This window comes from Morone saxatilis, unplaced genomic scaffold (genome assembly GCF_004916995.1).
Source record: "Morone saxatilis isolate NCDOM2014 unplaced genomic scaffold, NCSU_SB_2.0 Contig2, whole genome shotgun sequence".
NCBI lineage: Eukaryota > Metazoa > Chordata > Actinopteri > Moronidae > Morone > Morone saxatilis.
In genome coordinates this window covers 8,077,508-8,086,088 of record NW_023339762.1, presented here as the reverse complement: position 1 = coordinate 8,086,088, position 8,581 = coordinate 8,077,508, and the positions used below count along the sequence as shown (strand labels likewise).

Below are 8,581 nucleotides of genomic sequence, written 5' to 3'. Positions count from 1 at the left end.
AATGTGTCCAGAGTAAAATAAAAGCAATAAAAACAATTTATCCAATTTATTATTTAAAGTGGTCGCCAAGAGCAGGTGACCAGCACGCTCGCACGCAAGCACGCAAGCACACACACGCGCGCGTATATAGGCTACAAACACACACAGAGAGAAAAAGGACAGAAATAAACGGAAAAGTTCAAATAAGCAATCACTTTGATGTTTTAGAGGACAATTCACATAAAGAAAGTGAGACATAGACAGATGGATAGACAGATAGATAGAGAGAGAGAGAGAGAGAGAGAGAGAGAGACTGAGAGAGAGAGAGAGAGAGAGAGAGAGAGGAGGGGTTATCCTGCTTCTGCCTCTTTACCCAACACTGTCCCGCACTCTCACTTAACCTCCACATAGTGCCGGACGGGAAATTACTTTAAATACTTTTTTTAAAAACTCCGAATGACAGTTGATCTGACTCAGTAGCCCATCGCCCCTGACGACGACGCTGAAGTGTTTCATTTTCCTTTCTGATTCTCGGCGGAGCGCAAACAGAGGAGTTACCAAAGTCCCCGACACGCTCCAGCGATGGTGACTTTACGCACGGGATTTGAAGGCTATTTGAACTGACTCCTCTTGTTTGGTCTCGACGCTGAAACTCTCCATCATCGCACACAACAATCTTCAAGTTTGCCAGAAACACGCAGCGAATGACGAAGAAGTGAATGCAGGTAAGAGAAGTCCTGTTGCATCTGTGTGGACAGCACCGGGACCGTCACCCGGCGCGTCCTCCGGGCCGGGTGTTTTTAAAAGTCGGTGCGCACTCCGCTTATCTCTGCTTTCCAACAAACAGCGATGACAGCAGAAGATTCAGTGGCCATCAGTGTCTTTAAACTCGCTGTTGGACAGTGATTAGACTCGGTCGACCCTACATGACCTGCAAAAACTAACTCACAGAATACAAAAAGTTCTATATTAAGGCGTCTAAAATATTCTGTGGAGTAATTTATGAATGTTCTGACTTACAAATGTGTCTTAAAAACACATGCAAGTAAGTAAGGTTTGTGATAAAACAATTATAATAACCATTATCGGGAGTTTGTTGTTATAGTATTGTTATTTACAGATTAGTTATATAACACATGCAAATATTGCATAGAAATATTGATTTTTCCCTTTATAAAAACAATTATTGAGCTTATAAGAAGCCCATAACAACCATGTGGATGTGAAATGAGCCTAAAACTGAGAAACATGTTTATAAAAACTTTGCAAAAAGTTGTGATTTTGCGTCACTTTTATCCACTTAGACTCATTAGAGCTGGCGATTGAGGGGTGGGGGGCTAAAATACAATTACACAACATTAAATCTGTGATCCCACAAACCACACAGATATGAACAGAAATCTGACTTCCAAACACGTGTAAATGAATCGCATTTCCACCGTTTTCTCCCAGTTTAAGATATTAGGTGTACACCTAAAAAAAACATTCAAGGTTCCTTTCAGCCATAAAAGATGCAACTATATTGTGCAAGAAAAGCAGAGGCATTGACTTCACTTTAACTGTATCCATCCTCCACCACACCCCTGTCATCCACTATTAACAGGAACGGTTAAGCGGTTCTGTAGCACCAGAAAATGGTTCTATGAGCCCAGAACCTATTAAGAGACATTTACAAAAAGTCTCCGAAACACCATGCGCAAAAAAAGCTTTGGATAAAATAATATTTGATAGCAAATTTTTAAAAAAAGATAAAAGAGAACTTTAATTAAAAAAACAAACACCGTTTTTTTAATTCGGATTAAAGACATAAGAGGGCTCGTACAGTGTGAGGATGATGCTTTGAGTAGTTTCCTCCTCGGCCACACAGCGGTAGCCTTCTGACCATAATCGTGAACGCCTTGCGCTCTGCCGGACAGACTGCGATCCTCGTGCGCGTCCCCGGCCACTGCGCACCTCCGCAGACGCACAGTTCACCCCGCAGCGACTCTGCGGTGCCCCGTGCTCCCCTCACATGTACTGGAATACAATAGATACAAATAGACTGCAGAGAGGATACACTCGGGAGAAAGCTGTGCGCCTTTAGGGCCCGAGTTAACTTTCCCCCCGGGGGTCACTGCGGCTGACCCTAGAAGAATGCGTGAGTCATAAATTAAAATAGACTCGGAGCCCTAACGCGGACCCATTGGGAGACAATACCGGGGGAAAACAGGACAGTGTCCCAGCACGGCGGGAGAGTTGAGAAATTAGTCTGTAAGTTTCTTTTTTTTTTCTCCCCCTCACATGATTTTAAAGTGCGATCATTGTCTTTCTTTGTTACATCGTTAAAAGTTCGGACCGTGCGTCTTAACTTTCCGGGTGATAAAATATGCCAATTTCACTTGTTAGTGGCGCAGCCTGATGGAGTGACAACGATGGTTTGTGTATGGAAGTTAATTGTGGGTGTGTGAACCTGAGCCATGCGTGCAGGGGCGACTTTCTTATCCGGAGCGAGGAGTGCGCGTCTCGGACAATCAGCTGGGTCAGACTGACTCCATGTGTGAAAGTTTGGCCCCGAGTTCACGGTGAGGAGGTGACAGAGGGTACAGGAGGACAAGGCGCACGACAACGGCCTGGAAAAGACTGATAAAGTCACTTCAGGGTGTTCCCCATATTTAGAGCCACACTACACCTCTCAGATAAGCCGCCGCTCGCCTGCAGATAAGGAGCTTTTAGAGAGAGAGAGAGAGATCATACATGCTTGACAAAAATGAGTTTGAAAACCGCTTAAGAGGAAGGAAGTCCGGGCAATTGCTCGTGTGATTTGTGATTTTAAACAACTTAAAGGGGCTGTATCTTAATCACGTGGCATATTTTGGAGTTTTTGGAGAGAAAGTGCAATTCCACCAGCATCAGCTTTAATTGTTTTGCGCATCCACATTTTTGTTTGCACATCATATCACTCCTCTATTCAGAGTTATAATTGGCCGGCTTGACAGATTCTCCAGTTGCCAGTTTGGACCTGCCCTCGCCGGCCTGCGCAGTAAATCACAATTTCCAACGAGTTGTTTTAATTGTTTGGACTCTGGCAGAACAATTTATAGACCACCGCCCCCCTCTCTTGTAAGTGAGAGTGTCTGTCTGAAAAACAATCCGAGCAGAGGGGGTCGCTGAAGTTGATCTATGGCATTTTGTTTTGAGCAGGTGCTGCGGGTTGAAGTTCCCTCATAAGGTAAAGTGGCATTAGAGTGTCCAAATGGCAGACTTATATATAGGCTGCCAATTCAGCACATTGTCCCGGGCTGCATGGTTGCGCTCACTCCGCTGTCTGTGGGAGACCTGCAGCGTTTTTCTTTTTCTTTTTTTTTTCTTCTGTGCGCTGACAACAGGCGGACAAGCCTGGGTACAGCGGCCGGTCACTGTGTGGTCCATTAGGATTCTGTCAGCAACATGAAATCACTATTATGAGCCGACCATAAAATCAAATGCCCCTAATTTCTGTGGTACATTCGAGTTAATCTCCGCCTGTGATATAAAATAAATTTAAATAATTTACAATATGAAAAATGAGTTCTGATGAGAAACATTTTTAATTCTCATGCTACATTTTGTGTTTTTTTTTTCTTCAAATCATACAGATTCATTTGCTCAGTTAGAAATAAAATGCATCTTAATTTATGGGCCTGTACCCGCACAGATAATGATTTTATTTAATTGTCTGATTTTCTGATTTGATACAGGCAATTCCATTTTCACACACACACACACACTCACTCACTTTCTTTTCCAACATCAACATGCACACATTTAGCTGTTGTTAAAAACACTTTTTTAACACATTTATTTTAAACAAAATTCTAGACACTGAAAATATCAATTTCAATTTATTTTACTTGCCTCCTATCTTAAGCCCTAAAATTGTGCATGCTGGTGTTAATGTAATGCGAGGCCAACCTCAGGATCTAATTTTCATACTCTGAAATCTATCCATCGCTCACACGCTATTCTAATACGCCACATATATTTCTTTGGCTCTGAGGGGTCTTTTCCTCTGGTGTGGCACAGAGGGACTCTTTAGTGGCGGAGAGAGGGTACAAGCAGTTAGAAAGGCTCAAGATTAAGAGATTTGACGGCTGAGAGAAAGAGAGAGTGAGATGAAGGGAGAGATTGAACAGGGGAGGCGGAGGACAGTTCTGAATTTCGAGCTTGTGACTGTGAGTTTGCCATTCATGAGACATCCACTCCTACCTGATATGCAAAAGAAATTGCATTTTATTACAGTTTCAGGGCGCATCATCACGTTTAACCCCCTTAGCAATACTGTTATTTTATTTACCCTGTCTATGGAGCTAAACAGCTATCTTCCATCTCACCACAGTGTTGCACATTTAAGTGTTCCCACATGCTGTTTTTTGCAGATGTCATTCACCTTCATCGGAAAACCGTCGCTCCACCATTTTAAGCCTGTGGCCGATCCAGAGAGTCCTAATTATTTTTTGTCAGGCTCTTTGAAAAAGACACCAGCCCCCAAATTGGACATGTGTTGTACAAACACAAATTAAACATTTAGCCCTAAGTATTTCTCCCTGGGTCCTAAGTGCATATTAGTCAACCTATACTTATCTCTGGCCCAACGACACACCCAAATTGCAGTGTTGCTGCTGAAAAAGAAAGGTTGAGGCCCCGGAGAATGAGCACTTGAAGCACGCTGGCAGATGCCCATAAGTTTCTCAACCACAATGCAAGCATAGGTGTGTGTACGTGTGCTTGTATTTGTATGCGCGTGTGTGTGTTTGTGGATTTTTGGTATCTTTTATGACTGTGTATATAATCAAATCTGTCAACTGTTCCTCTGTGTGGATAATCGTGCATTTGGACATTTTATCCTCCATGTTTTATATGTGTGCATGAGCATACCTGCATGCATGTATGAATGCATGTCCTTGTGCACAGTTAGGTGTGTATAATATAAAAGCATTTCTTGGTGTGTCTCGCGGTGTGTCCTTGTGTCCTTGTCGTGTGTGTCTATGCTGGGTGGCCTTTCTACCTGCATACATGTATGATCTTGACTCTGAGTATGTGTGTGTGCCCCGCTGGGTGGGCGTACTTCTCTGTGGATCCCTTGTCTGTTCTCCACTACCACAGAACCTTGGAAACAGCTTCCTCATTTTTCCCCATAGCGGGGGAATAACGAGGGGCCGTGTTCTTTCTCCTCTCCCTTCTCTTTCAATGGTCAGGGCAACCTTTCCTTTCTGCCGCTGATTCTCCGGCACCTGCTCCCCGCCATCCACTTATAAAAGCTCAGAATAATAGCTTACCTGATGCACCACCTCCTAATGACAGCATTCATTTTCATCTTCACATACAGTATTTAGGTAACATCTTTGTTCAGAATGGTGGCGTGTCCTCGTCACGTTCATAGCAGCTCATATTTTTTTGAACGTGCTGATACACAGAGCAGCTCAAGTTCATGAAGTTCATCCTCTTGCTCTCCTCTTTTCTCTCTCTTTCCTACTCCTTTTTTCTTCAGGCATCAGGGTGTGTGTCACTGCGTCTGATGACTGCAACATTAACAATGGCTATTATGTACCTGCAAAGGACTGAGTAAGATTTATAAATGTATGGTTTACACAAGAGCCTTTGACAAATGACTACTGCACTATTCACACAGTCACAACCCTGGCGTCCTGCCTAGAGAGAAAACTAACAAGGGGTGATTTAAAACTACACTAAACTGAAACCAATCCATTTTTTTCCTATATTGTGATTATTGGTGATGAATGTTGTCTGCAATATTGTTGTTTTTTTCTGTTTTCCTGTTTATTTCGTGATTTGTGAACAGCTTGGCATAGCACACCGCAGCATCGTTCTCTCTGCTCTCTCACTTTTTCTCAAGTGGAAAAACTCACCATCACACTCTCCAGTAATGGAGCTCAGAGGGCCGCCGTTTCTCTCGGTTGTTCAAAGTCATTTTTGGAAAAGTAGGAACATAGTAATTGAAGTAACATGAAATAATTTCTGAAATGCACCGGATGAATCCAACTCATGATATATATTTATACAAGGTCCTGCAGGGTGGAATCCTCTTTTAATACTTTTACTCATACTTTTGGGAAGCCAGGTCAGGGTCACTTGTAAAGAAAAACTAAATAGTTAGCAACAAAATGACTTTATATCTTATGTGGTCAGAATAACTTCAGCCTCAGAATACTTCCAGTATTTGAAGCACTCAGCAAACATTTTCCCATCAATCTGACTCTGCTGATAGGATCACACTGAACTGTTAAAAAAAGCCACTTGATGCTGTTCACTTTTTAGACTAAGACACCGAAAGGGAGGGAAGAATGTAGATTTAAATCGATTTACCAAAATAAAAACACAACAGCTGTTGTGTTCAAAATAAAAATTAAATTAAGATAGAAAGTAGATTTAATTTGACATGATGTGGACACTGACTCATCTCTTCTGATTGGTGACCTTTAGTACCATTGGGGGAATATTTTCCCCCAAAGAAACATATAACATTTTAAAAAAACAAAAACAAAACAATCCCAAAGAACAAAAACTCTTTAAATTCTCTGATGTTGCTTGCAAAATCGATTAGCCTCACAAGTTATTATTCATTGCTGCTTGGTCATGGAAATCCCATCAGTGCAACTTTATTGTTTCACTTTAAGGAGGCCAGATCATTGTAAAAAGATATAATTCAGTTTTTTTCTCTGTTGCACTTGACGGACATCTAAGTTTCTCCAGGTGCCGCAGCCAAAAGTAAACGTTAAAAAAACAGTCCTGGAAAAAACGTCCACCGCAGTTGATTCTTTGCTAATTTGTGGGAATAAATTATGAGATTAAAGTGCTGTGGTCGGTCTCTTTGTGTCAGCCAATCAGGTTGCAGACTTTTGGTATTTCTAACAAGACTATAGGGTGACCAGGTGACTAACACTGGTGCCCAAGTGGCTCTTTATCTGTCAGTCAGTATAGTTGCGGCCTTGGATTGCAGCAGCAGCAGATGCTTTGGCAATTACACTGCTCCTGATGATTTTACAGAAAAGGGAAATCACATGCGAGCATGTCATGTCCAGGAGCTTTTAGGGTTTCAGACTTTTCTCCTCCTTTCAATTTACTTCTGTCTCTCTCTCTCTCTTTCTTTCAGTCGGTTTGCAAATGGTGGGGGCATTTGCAGAAAGGTTTTATTATTCTACAGAAAAGTTTATAAGGAAACATTGGAGACATTAAATGACATTCAAACATATAAGTAAATGCCCTAAAATGACTCTTAACTTCAATAACAACCTGCCGTGTGCTTAAGATAAAGCAAGGAGTCAATATGGGAAAGTCATTAGCAAACATCTCCCGGTTTGGTTTATCTTGCATAAGAACCAGATAGGTAGGGTTTGATATACAAGACAATACAAGTGCCTGAAAGTTTTGACAATCAAATGAAATTGTTTGAAGATACATTTACTCTTTTGTGTGACTGACAGAGTTTAGGACAAATAAACCCCACCCCTCTGGCACTCCCTCCAGGTTAAATCAAACAAAAGAATTTATTTGCACTACCTTTTGAGGAAAGTCTGTTTTTAATGTTGCACGAATCACTCCCAGGTGCCATGCCTGTGAATTTGCCAATTTTTCTCTTTATCTGCTGTTGAAAGATTTTTAATACAAGTTACTGTAGTACAACAAAGGTTTCTTTTTGTACTTCCACCATAAGTTTATCTGTTCAAGGATGGAAAAGATAAATGAAATGTGCTGAAATGTTTGTGGCGAGGAAAAGGGCCTCCTGTGCTGCTCCCATGAGCCTCTCTGAGACTGTTTTGAGGGAGCCGCTGAAAGTGGCAACACTGCTCAGACTGACAAATCAGAACCACAAGTTACAGTGCATGCGTACTTTGGCTAGGACAGTGTACACACACGGATACAATACACAAACACACACACATACACGTATTCTAAGGCATACACATTTGTAAAAGGTACAGACACACATAGCTTGCTTTCTTAGCTCCAAAGTGCAAAAAAGGAATTTACTTTGCTTTCTATTGACTCAATTTAATTAAAGAAACAACCTGCTATTGATGGATTGTGTAAACAAGGTTGGATAGTAATTGGAAGTGTTTGGATAGAAAAAAGACTATAGCCTTTACAACAGCAATTGTCTTGGAGACAAGTATTACAGAAAACAAATTTACTAAAGCGTGAATCCGATTTTTAATGCAGGCTTTCTTTTTTAAAGCTTGTAGCTTGATAAGCCCGATGACACCACTATGAGGCCAACAGGGTTAATTTCTTGACTTCTGGACATGACAAAGCCACTTTTCTGCATGACTAGTTAATTTGATCTTGATGTGTAAAGTTGGCGGAGTGCTCCTTTAAATGTCCACCTATATTTATGATAATTTAGCATTCTAATGCAGTGTAAAAGTTATAGTATATATAAAGTAGGTGCCCTCTTGAGGAGTGTTATTCCTTTGTTCAAGTCGTTTATGATTGCTTCAGAAATTTTCCTATCACGTTTACATGAACATGTGTTATTAAAGCTGAGATCTGAAGATATTTTTAGGGACCCCAGTCATCTCTAAGCATGATAAATGTATCTCCATTCTGCCCATTATTCAGCTTGTGT

The 8,581-nt window shown here is 41.3% G+C and overlaps 1 protein-coding gene across 1 annotated transcript in view; it reads left to right on the top strand.

Annotated features, from left to right (window-relative positions):
* Positions 1–346: 346 nt before the first annotated feature.
* Positions 347–8,581, top strand: part of LOC118330868 (transcription factor SOX-6-like) — a gene marked incomplete in the record, with an annotated part of 105,754 nt that continues 97,519 nt past the window's right edge. The window contains 1 exon segment of the mRNA XM_035665563.1: positions 347–704.